This window comes from Ascaphus truei, chromosome 1 (genome assembly GCF_040206685.1).
Source record: "Ascaphus truei isolate aAscTru1 chromosome 1, aAscTru1.hap1, whole genome shotgun sequence".
Taxonomy (NCBI): Eukaryota; Metazoa; Chordata; class Amphibia; order Anura; family Ascaphidae; genus Ascaphus; species Ascaphus truei.
In genome coordinates this window covers 483,496,504-483,512,400 of record NC_134483.1, presented here as the reverse complement: position 1 = coordinate 483,512,400, position 15,897 = coordinate 483,496,504, and positions in this window count along the sequence as shown.

Genomic DNA, 15,897 nt, shown 5'->3' with positions numbered 1-15,897 from the left:
TTGAATAAATAATAGTTTACCATGTACAACCTTCAAACTTCACAGGATTCTTCTTTTTAGGTATGAGAGTTGTACAGCAAGTCAGAGATTATCTACAATGTGTAGATGATGGTTTACAGTGGGAGTTGTAAGAGGCTAAGCAATTGAGGTACTGTACATACTATATGTTGATAGTAGTTATGTGTGAAATGTGTAAGAGGAGTAATAAGTGACTACTATTTTAATGGAATAACACTACAGACAAACTAGAGTGAGGAGGGGCAGGAAACAAGAAGCCAATTGGTCAAGACAATATATCATGCTACCTATTTTTTTCCTTTTTTTCACATAAAATAAAGAGCCAATAAGGTAATTATTTTATTGTCTACCTTTCCATGGCCTTGGAGATGGTTGGGGAACTTTGGTTTAGTATTATTACAATATTAGCATAGTTTCAGTGAACTTAAGGCCTAGTAATATTCTGCCATTCCCACAGCTGTCCAAGATATTCAAACTTAGCAGTGTTTTTGTTAAAGCCAAGATGGAAGTAATACCCACACTCCGTTATATTGAACAGTAGATAGAAAAATGCTCCTTGGTATGTTTTATAGATGCTGGTTACATATCCAACGTTTCGGTTCAGCTAAGGAATCTTCATCCTTCGCTCAAATCCATATCTCACTGCCTCAAAGCGACGGTAAGGTTGAAATGGGCGTTCAGGAAGATGTATAGTGGCACTTGTGTTGGTAATGTAGGTTTAACCATATTATGAAATCTTGAACAGTATACCTGATTAAAGTAGGAAAGGTACTTGCCAACATGCAAATGAGGCTGGTATGGCAAATAAGGCTTCAACCCCCAAATATGTAACACACTGAAAAGCAATGGCCCTCATATTCTGGGGGCAGAATTGTCCCTTTGCTTGACAGGATCCAGAAAAGAGGCACGAAGGCAAAGGGTGGTAAGAATCCCCCCGAGATTAAACAAAAGCTGTCATTCAAACCAAAATCTGGTTACCTAAAACTGCAGGACTCCCTACAGTGAAGCAGCACATCAAGAACTGGAAGACTTACATGAAAAGATTAAATCTGATATTCTTAGCCTTATTGCAATAAGAAGAAAAGATTAAGGCCTAATTGAGCTCAAAAGCAGGCACCTATTAAATAACAAAGGGACGTGGGTACTGAATGCAACGGAGGAGAGTAACAGCAGCCATCTAGAGAGCTGGAGAGATGCCAGCATTACCCTACTGATCACACTGCTGACTCAGCCCTGATGACTGCCAGATCCACAGCCTCCATTTTCATACTTAAAAGACTGGGGAATCCATGAGTCTGATTCCCTATGTCCATTGTACAGTATGTGTTATTAAATTGTAAATCATCAGAATCACTCTATGTAGATTTTCTTTCCGATATGTAATGGATATGATAGATTCTTAAACCTCCCACATGTGATAGTATCTGATTAACCCGTCAAGTGCCCTTGGACTGCACAACCTATTCCAAGTGTGTGTTTCCTTTATTATCCTCAAGCAATCCAGGGGGAGCATATAAGGGAGAAAAGACAAACAAAAAACACAATATAAGTGCAGATGTATGAAAATCTGAGATAAGGCACGTGATGTGTTCTTGGCTCGTATGTCCAGCCTACTCACAAGATGTAGATTGATAAAAGGCACTTTGCAAGAAGGGCTGCTAGCCATGTTGGATGTGTGTTGGCAGGAACCCCCCTCTCCGTACCACAATCGGTGATGAGAAACGATATGGATGAGATGGGAAAAACTACATAGTGCGATCCGATTAATAGATCAAAACTTTATGTAAAATATATACAATGTGCACTTACAATGTGCAAGTAAAAAACAAGCATTTATCACTTAATAAGTGAATTGAAGGGTCACCGCACTGCTCACCGCCTCCCTCAGTTCTTCAATCCTCTACTGCTCGTGGGCTGCTGTTGGAGATTGTCCAAGCTCTCTCGCGCCCGTCGGAGCGTGTGACGTCACGGCTGCAGGGACGGTCAGGTACGTATCGCCTCCAGGTTCAAAAAGGCAACACTCTACGCGTTTCGCCCAGTTAAGAACTGTATCCGGCTTCGTCAGGAGTATGTGTGCTTGCATGAATACATCTTGTATATATACCTCTTCATATTAATTGATTAATGTTAAACACAAGTATCTAATCAATCATCATTATTATTCTATCAGCACAGGCGAACATGCATAGGATGTTACAGTCAGTATTCCTAGAAACAGCATAATACAGCATACATTAAAAAATGATCTGTGAACCATCATATAATAATTTGGAATATGTATAATCTCTTAGAAAAAGAGGGGGAGGGGAAAAAAAAGGACATTATATATTAATTTAACACTATCTTTATAAGCCATAGAATTCAATAATAAACAATTTGATATTCCTTAAGGCAAACATAGGATGAAAAAAGAGAGAGGATCCTACATCAGAACATCTTAATTATATACAGCTCAACCCCGTTATAGCGCGATCCGCTATAATGCGGATCCTCTTATAACGCGGATTGAGCGTGGACCCCGAATTTAAAAACACATACTGCACACACTGCACACAATCACTGCACACTTCATACATTCACAGAACACTGCACACACTCACAGCACACTGCACACACTCACAGCACACTGCACACACTCACAGCACACTGCACACACTCACAGCACACTGCATACACTCACAGCACACCACACACACACACACACACACACACACACACACACACACACACACACACACACACACACACACACACACACACACACACACACACACACACACACACACACACACACACACACACACACACACACACACACACACACACATCACACTGCACACACAGCACACTGCACACACTCACAGCACACTGCATGCATTCACAGCACACTGCACACACTCACAGCACACTGCACACACTCACAGCACACAGCACACACTCACAGCACACTGCACATACTCAAAGCACACTGCACACACACAGCACAATGCATACACTCACAGCACACTGCATACATTCACAGCACACTGCACACACTCACAGCACACTGCACACACTCACAGCACACAGCACACACTCACAGCACACTGCACATACTCAAAGCACACTGCACACACACAGCACAATGCATACACTCACAGCACACTGCATACACTCACAGCACACTGCACACACTCACAGCACACTGCACACACTCACACACACACACACACACACACACACACACACACACACACACACACACACACACACACACACACACTCACAGCACACTGCACACACACACACTGACACATACACAGCACACTGCACAGCACACTGCACACACTCACAGCACACTGCATACATTCACAGCACGCTGCATACACTCACAGCACACCGCACACTCACAGCGCACTGCATACACTCACAGCACACTGCATACACTCACAGCACACTGCACACACACAGTAGAGAAATCCTGCAGGAGGTAAGCGGAGCACAGCAGAGCAAATGCAGGGGCTATACACCAGAATGAATAAAAATCCTTTATTGCATGATCGACATCATGGTAGTGGACAAGTAAAATCTCTTACGCGTTTCAGGCTTCTGCCCTTTATCAAAGAGAACTGTTTTACTCTCTGCAACCGCTCTGTTAATGTAGGTTTTCCCCCGCTAACAGCTGATCTCAGTAAGATGATTTGCGCGCGAGTTCGCCAGGCTACGATCTCATTGGCTGACTGATATAGCCAATGGAATGAATGAAACCATTATACTGTGCTTGGCAAGTGCGGGTAGTGTCTCCGATCAACAGCGCGGCTGCAGTGTAAGTCAGAAAGAAACAATGTGTGTAGCAACATTAAAACCTAGTCAAAAACAATGTATCAATACAGGAAAATCAAGAAAAACAAACTACTCGGCTGAAATGATGGTGAGGAGGTAATAAAATACAAGAAATAGTATGAGTCATATGACAAGGCTATTGATATTATTGTGATGTAGTAATATGGGTTAGCTGATAGTATGGTAAAGCTTTACTAGCCTAATAATAATGTAGTTACATAAGTCTATTAGTAGTTATCCAATTAAACCTATATATTCTTCTAGATATTAATTACATTATTAGACTATTCACTATATCAGCCTTGTTTGTGTAAAGGATGTTGGGAACTGTCATAGTACATTTTTGATCATAAGCATTTATATAAACAGAACAGATACATCAGGAACAGAAACATACAGATAAATACTTGATAGGAGTGGGTAGTGTACCATCATAAAATTGAACATAAAATAAAAATAAAAATAAATAATGAAATCAAACATATGTATATATGTCAGTCCATATTGGAAGAATTATATTATTTCCCAATATATATCATATTGATGTTCATAAAGGATCTCTCAAGAGTCATCTATTTGTTGACTGTCATATATATACATATGTTGTAAAGGATCTCACTTGATTCATTTAATACACTTTATCACCACCTATCACACAATGTTATTAAATGTAAACATAGTATTTCTGTGCATATTTTTATTGTATTTTTGATATGTCAAGGCCCACCATATTTATTTGCGAAAAGAGTGTTCTATATAATTTGGGCATAATGTATCATGGGATGGTTTGGTTAGTTCAATTTAGTTTAAAAAGTGTTTCAGTTCCCAGTCAATGTTCATACCCTTGGGAGCCAATGTCCCAAGGGTATAAATCCAGTGCATTTCTCGGCGGTTAAGGAGTGTCTCTCTGTCTCCTCCTCTAGGATGAATTGGTATGTGTTCTAAAGCACTGAATGTTAAGTGATTTATGGATCCCTGTACACATTCGTTGAAGTGTCTAGCCACTGGGTAATTGTCATCCTTGTTTTTGATAGTTCTAATGTGTTCCCTGATCCTTATTTTTAATGGTCTTATTGTCCTACCAATATAACTAGAACCACATGCACATTTGAGAATGTAAACTACATATTTAGAGTTGCAAGTAAGGAATGAATTGATCCTGTATTTCTGTCCCGTGAAAATATTCCTCGTTGTTTTAATGGGGAGTGCATATTTACAAAAGTTGCATGTTCCACATTTGTAGAACCCCTTTGGAAGCTCTTTCTCTGGAACCATTCTGTCTCTGTACATACTCGGTGACAAGTGGTCTCCCAATGTTTTTGTTTTGCGATAGACTATTTTGGGTTTGGAGAGTGTAACTCTATCTAAGTCCCCATCTAATCTAAGTACTTCCCAATGTTTGTTAAGGATTGATCTTATTGTGTCAGCTTGTCTTGAGTAGGTTGTAATGAACAGGGGTATGTCACTCTCCTGAATGCTTTTATTCTTTTTGGTATTCTTTTGTCTACACAATATATCTGCTCTTTTCGATTGTATTGCATTTTGTAATGCACTTTCAAGAGTGTGATCAGAATAACCACGAGCCTTGAATCTTGTCATGAGTTGTTTTGCTTGATTATTAAAGCATTCGTCTGTCGAGCATATCCTCCTGAGACGTAAAAACTGACTCCTAGGAATGCTGTTCAAGAGTGGTCTAGGGTGTGCGCTGTTCGCTCTGAGCAGAGAGTTGCGAGAATTTTCTTTTCTATAAATATTAGTTTGTATAGAAAGATCAGTATCCACATATAAGTGGAGATCTAAAAAATTAATGTGATGATCATGAAACATATGTGTAAATCTAAGATTGCAGTCGTTGGATTCAAGATATGTGAAAAATAAAGAAAGTGTATGTGTATCTCCAGACCAAATTAGTAACAGGTCGTCAATATAACGACGATAAAATTTAATGTGATGTCTGTAAGGGTTGGTGTCACCGAAGATGTGTTGAGTTTCCCAAAGTCCCATAAACAAATTGGCGTATGAAGGTGCAAATGAAGTCCCCATCACCGTGCCCTGTGTTTGTAAATAAAATTGATTGTTAAAAGTGAAATAATTGTGTTGTAATAAAAATAATACACTATCCAATAGAAAGGTGATTTGTGCCAAGTGAAGATTAGAATTGTTCAGAAAATGAGTGACTGCTTTGATACCTTTGGTGTGTTCTATGACTGTGTACAAAGACGGAGCCAGGATGTCAGCTACACACGCCAGGCTGCGTGGGCTTACTTCCCCTTGGCGCTCCTTCCTCCTCGTGGCCGGTGTAACAGCTGTGTGAGCAGCACGAATTTGCTGCGGTTCATCTACCACCAGCTGCGAGGAGGAACGAGCGCCAAGGGAGCAACACACGCGGTCTGGCATGTGCAGCTATCATCTCGGCCCTGATCCCTGTGCAGTAGCTGTGTGAGCTGAAAAGAGAGGGGATACTCTCAAATATATCCACCACCTGCTTTTATCTTTCGTCCGGTGAGTGGGCTCTCCACCTGGTGTAGCTGAATATTGATCCCATACCAATTGTCATTTAAATTGTCATAGAATATTTGTGTTCATATTATTTGTATATGTTTTTTATGTCCAGTGTTTTTAAACTATTTTATTAAATGTTGTAAAATTCCTATCACCCTTGATCTCAGCTGATATATATTTATTTTAGTATTAATGTTATATTATATGTTGTTTGTCTCTTATACATACAGTATTATACTATGTTTTGTGTCTTTTAGAAACATAGCTATTAGCAAACATATGAATGTTCATATTATTAATTATAAAAAAAGTTTAAAACCATTATGTCTTGTAGATCAGTATAACAATCTAGTTATTTGATAAACAAGATATTTTTTTGCCACCCAATTGTCAACATACTTAGCATACAGAACATTTAATTATGAACATTACAAAAAACAGGAAAAATATCAAATATGTAATAAATTATATATATTTGTATGTATATTAGGCATATTTATGCATCACATATTCTCTCGATAGATAGATAGATAGATAGATAGATAGATAGATAGATAGATAGATAGATAGATATCAGCAAAAATTTGAAATAATATGTAATGAGCAGGATGTCTCCTGAGCTGAACTGCATTGGTTTTATTCCCACGGTTATGGGACACAGACATTTAAATGCATAGGAGATACCCCATAATGGGGCCTGTATCTCGGAAAGTAGGGGGTCCCTGAGGCTTTCCGCTATGGTAATGAAGTTTACTGTAAATGCATTTTTATTGCATAGGATTCATGCCAGGGGTCTCTGGTGCTAATATTAATGGATATCAGCTCCAGAGATTCCCAGCATTAATCCTATGCAGGAAAAATGCATTTTTTTTCTAAATCCCATCTCGCCGCTTTTCTGCAGGTTTCCAACACCTTCACGTCAACTTTTTCTGGCATGAGGATTTTGTGATAAAATCACCATTCTAGAGTGGCGATAGGTGTTCATAGCCTAATCACTGCAACTAGAATTGTGCGAGTTTATGAACATGCAGAAAAGTGTCGATAAGTGGCTTATCACCGCTGCCTCAGTGATTTTTTATGAGCAATTTTTTTGGGACGATTCAGTCTTTTATCACCGCTTACTGAATAGCAGTTGGCATTTTGGGCGATAAGTGGCTTATGAACGTTTACTGCATAGGCCCCATTGTGTTAAAGTTTCAACAATTTTATAGGGCTGGACAAAATATAAAATGCACACTCACAAATGCAGCTAGAACTTGAGCATTTATGAAAAATATCTCAAACACCAGCATTGCAGTCGGATCCATAAGGCGTCTGCTGTGATCGGATGCCTCACTCACTCTGCAACCGGATGTGGAACCTACACGCCGTGTCACCTCCAATTTCGGCTCCCCCGGCAACAGGCACTCCTCCACTGTTCCCTCTTGGCTCCTACTTGGTATTTGATAGGATCTGCTGCACGAATCCTTTGCTGCTACTTGTGCTCATATGTTAAAATGTCCATTCCAGAGTGTCTCAGCATCTGCTCAGTAAAATCTGCCCTGCACTTAACCCACACTGACACCCTATGTGTTTTGTCAAGATTTACTTCATCAGGGGTGACCTCACTAGTCACTACACACCCTTAATAGGCTGTAAACTAATTGCACATGATTATTTTGCTTAATTGTTTAACAGGTTAATAGTATTCAGTAATCAAAACTATTAGGGTATTATATATATATATATATATATATATATATATATATATATATATATATATATATATATAGTTTTAATAAATGCACTTTATTTTATACAGTTACATGCTATGGGGCCTGCACGTCTTTTTGTTTTGTGTATGTGTGTGTGTGTGTGTGTGTGTGTGTGTGTGTGTGTGTGTGTGTGTGTGTGTATATACACACACACACACACACACAAAACAAAAAGAAGTGCAGGCTCCATAGCATGTAACTGTATCAAATAAAGTGCATTTATTAAAACTATCAGTCCCAAGGAATTGCACTTTCAAGATTCTAAAAGAACACACACATGGGAGAGAAATCTCTGTAGGGAGTCATCAACGGGAGTGGAGGAGTCCAGGACATATAGGGTGCACCTGATCAGATGATAATCGCATACAGCTCCTGCCATTTGCTGGCGTCACCCCGCAGCGTCTCACAGTGCCTCCTGTGCTTTACCTCCATTTCAATCGGATACCGGCAATAAAAGAATCAGCTGGGTGACTTGTTGAGAAACCAGGAACACCTCGCACATGCGCCAGCACACGATGACGTCACCACATCGTCACCACATCCCTACGCGCTTCGTCACGCATCGTGACTTCATCAGGGGGATTTGGATTGGTGAACAGTAGCCAATTAAATAGTCTGGAGTCCAAGTAAAGTTATTCTCAAATGCTGGAATCTGCTGATACTAATTCGACAGATACTAATCTACCAGTTACTATTCAATTTAATTCTAAGTGTGTGCTTTTGATAAACAATACATTTTAAAAACAAACAAACAATTCATATAAATGCGTGTGAAAAGACACACATATCAAATTGTCCACACCATATAAATAGAAAATTGAAAATTATTTTTAAGGGATAAATTAACTCTCAACATATTAATAATATTTACTCAAACTATATAATTGAAATGCAAATAAATTAACTTAACTTGATATTATAAAACCAATCCAAAATTGATTGATATGGAATATCAGTATCAATAATGACATTTGTAATAATTAATAATAATAAATACATTTTTCAAAAATATATATTTTAATTTAAAGATATTTTAAAAATACTATTACTTATGATAATTTAAAATAGTGGGAACAATTGAACTTAAACAATTTACTTTAATAAGGCTACACTATACTAAGTAAAAAAAAAACATTAAACATTAGCAATCCTACAGTACAGTATATAGGGAAACGGAAACTTTAAACTATAAAATATGAATGCTACACTCAAGAATAATATCCAGAACCTAAATAATTCAAACTTGAAGCTGATAAACATAAAAGAGCAGAAACAACCCCCCAGAGACAGAGGACATTGGAAATCATCCATATTGGGTAGCTCATGTCTTATTAAGGACATGAATGATAACAGTGATAAATCAGATGAAATTGGCTGTAAGCAGAGAGACAAGGACAGCTTTAGAAAAACACATTCAAACCAGTATACTCATGTCAATACACTCATTGAGGCCTTTGGGTGAAAGTGTATCAAGGGAGTATATCCAAAAGGATTCCCTAATACACAATGATTTAAATCTATCACCTCCTAATTTGGATTGAGGTATAGTCTCAATCCCCATAATTTTGAACCCACTCAGATCTTTTAAGTGGACCTGAGAGAAAGGACGAGGAGCACTGTGCGATGGAACACCCTTGATAATAGCTCATCTATGTTCAAGGAACCTGATGCACAGTGCTCGTTTCGTGTGACTTATGTATTGAAGACCAAACGAACAAGAGAGAAGATACACTACGTATGTTGACAAACAATAAATAGAGCATTTAAGAGTGTGAACAGAACGGTTACTAAAAGAGGCAAATGTATCCGAAACCTGAAGGTGTCTGCACATTGTGCACCGAGATCAACCACACTTAAGGTTCCTCAATAGAACATGACACCCACCAGCAACCTGAGTAGCTTCGCTGAGTTTGCTCGGTGCCAGTAGATGTGTCATACTCATAGCCTTGCGAAAGACCACTGGTGCTGTGGGAGTAAGTTGACCTTTCAAATATGGGTCCGAAAGCAAAATCTTCCAGTGATAGTTAACAATAGTTCTAATTTTATTGGAATACCCACTATATTTGGTGACAAATTTGGCAGATCTAAAAAGACTGCACTCAAGGAATTGACCTGGTGGGTGAATCTGAAGCCCATCATTAAGGTTAAATTCACCAAGAATCTGCTCGAGATTGCCCCCATCTCCATCCTAGATTATCAAGATGTCATCAATGTACCGGCCATAGAACACCAGGACCACCCCCCGCTGTGCATTGGGCCAAACAAATTTGGTCTCCAATACCCCATAAAGAGGTTTGCATAGATGGGGCAAACATAGTTCCCATGGCCGTACCACAGGTCTGGAGATGGAAGCCCTCATTGAACAGAAAATAATTGTGATTTAATATGAGGCCGATAAGGGAGAGAATGAAACTACACTGTGTATCATGTAACCTCACATCACCTCTCAGAAAGTGCCCAATCACCTTGAGACCCTTGTCATGCGGTATACAAGTATATAATGATTGGTGGCCCATTTATAAGTAGATTTCCAATGAATGGAAGAGAGGGAGTCTATGACATGGAGCGTGTCCCTTATGTACGACCGAAGTTGGACCACTTAAGGTTGTAAAAAGTGGTCTACGTACTTTGACACGCTCGACATCATAGAATCCACCCTGAAACAATGGGCCTACCTGGGGGTTTCACGAGGCTCTTGTGCACCTTCAGGAGGTGATAGAAGATAGGAATACGTGGGTTGTTGATGAATAGGTATTTAAACGCATTCTTAGAGATAAGTTTATTGTCTAGAGCTTTCTTCAATAAAGAACATAGTTCTAGTTGATAATCCAAAGTAGGATAATCACACAACAATGAATAAGCATTATTATCAGACAGCAATCTTATCGCTTCAGCCACCTATTCCTCTCGATCCTGTATCACAATGCTACCACCCTTATCGGCTTGTCTAATAGTGATTTTATACTCAAGTTGTTTTAATTCCTTAAGTGCCTCAGATTATCCTTAATTTAAGGTGAATCCAGACAGTTTCACAAAATCCTGCAATACAAGTGTATAAAATGTATCTATATAGCTACCCTTAGATTGATAAGGGTAGAAGAGAGACATTAACATAGTCACATAGTTACATAGTAGATGAGGTTGAAAAAAGACTTCCGTCCATCAAGTTCAACCTATGCTAAATTTAGACAACAGATACTTTATCCTATATCTATACTTATTGATCCAGAGGAAGGCAAACACAAAACCCCATTAAGGGGAAAAATTAACTCCTTCCTGACTCCAATAATTGGCAATCGGATTAATCCCTGGATCAACATCCTTCCCATGTATACTTATTTGGTATATCCCTGTATACCTTTCCCATCTAAAAAGATGTCCAACCTTTTTTTGAACAAATCTATTGTATCTGCCATCACAGTCTCCATGGGTAATGAATTCCACATTTTAACTGCTCTTACTGTAAAGAACCCTTTCCTTTGTTGCTGGTGAAATTTCCTTTCCTCCAACCTTAAGGGATGGCCCGAGTCCTTTGTACTGCCCGTGGGATGAATAGTTCTTTTGAAAGCTCCTTGTATTGTCCCTGAATATATTTGTATATAGTTATCATATCCCCTCTTAGACGCCTCTTTTCTAATGTAAATAAATCTTATTTAGCTAGTCTCTCCTCATAAGTTAGATTTTCCATCCCCTTTATTAATTTGGTGGCTCTTCTCTGCACTCTCTCTAGTTCCATAATGTATTTTCTTAGGATTGGTGCCCAAAATTGTACTTCATATTCAAGGTGTGGTCTTACTAATGCTTTGTAAAGGGGCATAATTATGTTTACTCCCCTTCCATCCATTGCCCGTTTGATGCAAGATAAGATCTAAATGAAGTGCGTACTAGTGTCTGTAAAGGAATATCCTCGAAAAGACCCAACCAATTCTCATTCATTTCATAATTATTAGGAAAAATAGGGAGTAAATCCTCTTGTGAATTAGATTCACCCATCAGATCTACCAAAACTTTAAGGCAACCAATATCACCTTCACTAAGCCCACTTGACATACTAACTTGATCTTTCGCCGATCTAATAGAAAAATAACGTTTTAGTATCAATTTCCGTATAAAACTATTAAGATCGACGAAGAGATAAAATGCCCTAGGTTTAAAACTTGGGGCAAAGTGTAATCCCTTATTCAAAAGTAATGTGTATTGGCCTGTGAGTATATGTGTAGGCATGTTATAAATTCCACTGGGTTCTGGAATAATCATTCTTGATCCGTTTTTCTTCTGCTGTACTTGCCTCCCTGCTCTGGTTCCTCTTGTCCTCTTTTTTGTCCTTTTGACATATTTGATGTTAGGAGTTTACTTTCCCATAGCGGATATGGTTTCTCCTTTTTTGAAAATGGAGCTCCCCAACCTTTCTCTAAAAAAGAGGCACAAGATTTATTAGAATCATATTGTTTTGGTGCATCTATAACTTTTTGTCTTGCTCCTTGATTCCCACTAGAACATGTAGCCTGAACCACTAGATGTTCATTGGGACTAGTTGTAGGAACCGGATCAGTAAGTTTATCACATTTATTAATAGTATGAAATTTGTCCCCAGTTATCAATCGTTGCATCAACTGATTCTCTACGTCTATCAAAGACTTCACTATTAGAATAATTTCTAGAGTGATTACGATAAGAATGTTTTATCTGGTACTTTTTACCATTACGATAATTTTTGGAATCATTAGTAAGTTTCCAATTCATAATTTTCCAACTCTCATAATCCTCATTGTCCCTGGTAAGTTTAGTTGTCTTTCTTTCCATTATTTCACTTTCAAATGTTTCTACTCTTGTATTAATAAGAGCCTCAAGTCTGATAAACTCAGAGTGCGCTGAAAATACACGGAGTTCATTCTGGATTTTATCAATAATAGTTTCCAGTGTTTTTAATTTGTCCTCTCTATATTTAACTAAAATCTTAATTAGAGATAAAGAACACTGTTCTCGAGTATCATTCCAACTTTTAAGAAAAATTTCATCCATGTCGAATGATGTTTTTTTTAAATCCTTAACCTTCTAGGGATAATTTTCTCATCAATGTAATGTTGGAGGGACAATCTGTCCCACCAATGACGCATATCTTCCTTTTCAAGTTTGAACAAATTACTTTTCATATCAGGATTGTTTGGTAATATAACAAGGTTCATTTTAGCAATAAATTGATTCCTCCTGTTAAACCTACACTGTAGAAATCTGCCATGCGCTCCTGTTAAACCTCTTTGACGTGGATTGCATCATACTGGCTAAATATAATGACTAACTAACAACAGCTACAAGGCTAATGAAACACAAAAAACAAACACAAAAATGTGAGGTTGGTCACACTGATTATACCCATCAAGGTTGAAACATGTCTGTGAGTGGTTTGTACTTGCTTTGCTAGTCACATGCTGTGCTTAAAAGCTGCGTGAACGGCGATGCATCAGCTTAAATGGGCTCCATGTGAATGGATATTCCAGGCAAAAGGTGACACGTGTGCTCATTTGCATGTCATTTCCCAGAATCGCTTACTGCTGTGGGAGCACTGTATGGTAGGTGATAATGGTTGAAAGACAGGGTTGCAAACCTGTCTAAGACATGTGAATGTGCTCACAAGTGATATTCTTTATTGGCTATATGCTAATGGTAGAGGTTTTTTTGTTGCCTTTTTCACCCACCATAACTTTAAAAAAAGTTATATATACACACACACACAGACTCTAGGTCAATTATCAAGTCCACAGTCTTTGATAAAGAATAGTCAATATTCACCATTAGTTGATTATGGGGGAGGAAGGACTATGGGGATAATGTGCTAAACATGAAGCATTCTTTGCATCATTCCTGAGAGAACAGACACTTAACCCACTTGTTGATTTGTTCAGTTGTTCACAGGTAGTCACATGATCATTTAAGGCACTTTTCCTGTTTGCTTTGACAATCATATTGACTGCTACCTCAGTTTTGTATGAAAATTAATTGCAGCAAGTAGGAGTAGCGCACAGACAGGACTCTGTCTGATATTGAGCTGCCACGGTGAGAGACTCTAAATCCAATGTAATCGATCGTGATTGAGGATTCTGATGTGAGACTCCAGCATAATAACATGCTTGTGACTCCTCTGGGCAGTCAACTGCACACCTGTGATGCCTGCATGCTATGGGAGGAGTTTGGAATGCTACAAGTGGTAGCCTGGAGGCTTGCACCATGATGTCAACGAAAGCTACGTCAGTGTTCCTCTGCCTCAACTTCTCTAGGGTGCGATTCCTCACTAATCTCAATGGAAGAGCCACCAATATCACCTCCAATTTTCACCCTCAGCTTCTCCAAGCTCTACTGGGGGACACCATGGATCAGATAGGCTTACAGCAGTCGCAACCCCCAGACCACTTGAAACCTCAACAGTTTCTGTCACTTTCAGGATGGAATCACAATGAGGAAAATTGCAGGGGGCAAAGGTGACACTGACATTGGAGTTTCAAACAAAGACGCCAAAAAAACAAATCAGCGCTACTACCTGATTCCTCTAAAACAAGGCTACTTTTCACAACACCCTGTTCTCTTGACACAAACTGAACATGCACAGGAGCAGATGGTTCTTTGGGAACACTTTCAACTGGAGTTGAAACAGGCCCAATACTTTGCATACTCTGGCAGCAAGGTACCAGAAGGAACACTGCCAACTGAGCCTAAAACAGTTGACTTCCTCAGTCTAGTCTTGGGCATGGGCAGAGCTCCTCCTGCCCTGGCTGCAACTTCCACCACTCATAATTAAAAAATAAAAAAACAAATGGAAACAATTTAAAAAGTAAGAGTTTATTTTGTGGGTGTGGGTGTTCTGTGTTGTGCTTTATTCTGTGTGACTGTGTGTGTCTATCTCTGACTCTTTCTCTTTCTGTTTCTCTCACCCTCTGCACTACAGGCAGCTCCCTGTCTCATCCTTTCTCTATCTCAGATCGCTGTTCCGACAAGTGGATGTGCCAGTGTCAATTTGTATGCTGTAGTTCTAGCAAGGTAGGATTTTTAACAACAGATTACATTACAGATGGTATTTAAAAAGTTCCTGCAATGAGTTAGTCTGTTGTATTTTTTTCTTAGCATACAACCATTGATTAGAAAAAAAATACCATCGACGGAATGGATTTACGTTGATCCCGCAGAGAGGATTAATTTAAAGCCTCACAACTGAGCAACATACAGTAGGGGGATTTTAAATAATTCAATCGGATAGAAGTTGCAAAAATTTTACACAGCTCAACGAATTTTGCAGGTAAAGCCTGGGAGATTTTGACATTTCCGCCCATTCCTAGTTGTGAGTTCTACTCTGACACCACTCCAGTCTTAGGCTTATCAACTCTATATAATTGGTATAGAAATCCTTTTAGGTGGTTTGGGACTAGACTCCTTTAAATATACAGATGTAGTAAAATGTACTGCTTCCATTGCCGCACACCGACAGGCTAAACTCGGTGGCAGTCAAAGAAATATGCAGCATGTCTGCAGCTCCCAAAAGCAGTACATTTTTGGACCGGGATGATTTAATCAGCATTAAGAGTCTTGGGCCAAACAGACTGTAATAGCTGCGTAGAGGAGTCCCAGAGAGAGAACAAGTCTCTGTCTGTGTTTCCCTGAGAAGCTCTTACAGAGATCCAATGTTTTATTATTTTTCAATACTTTATTAAACCCCCTGCTTCCAAGGATATCGACTTCTGTTGCGGGTGCTGGTAGCCACTCCGATTGGAGTTTAAAACTTGCACGCCATGTGGACCCAGTCAGAGCAGCT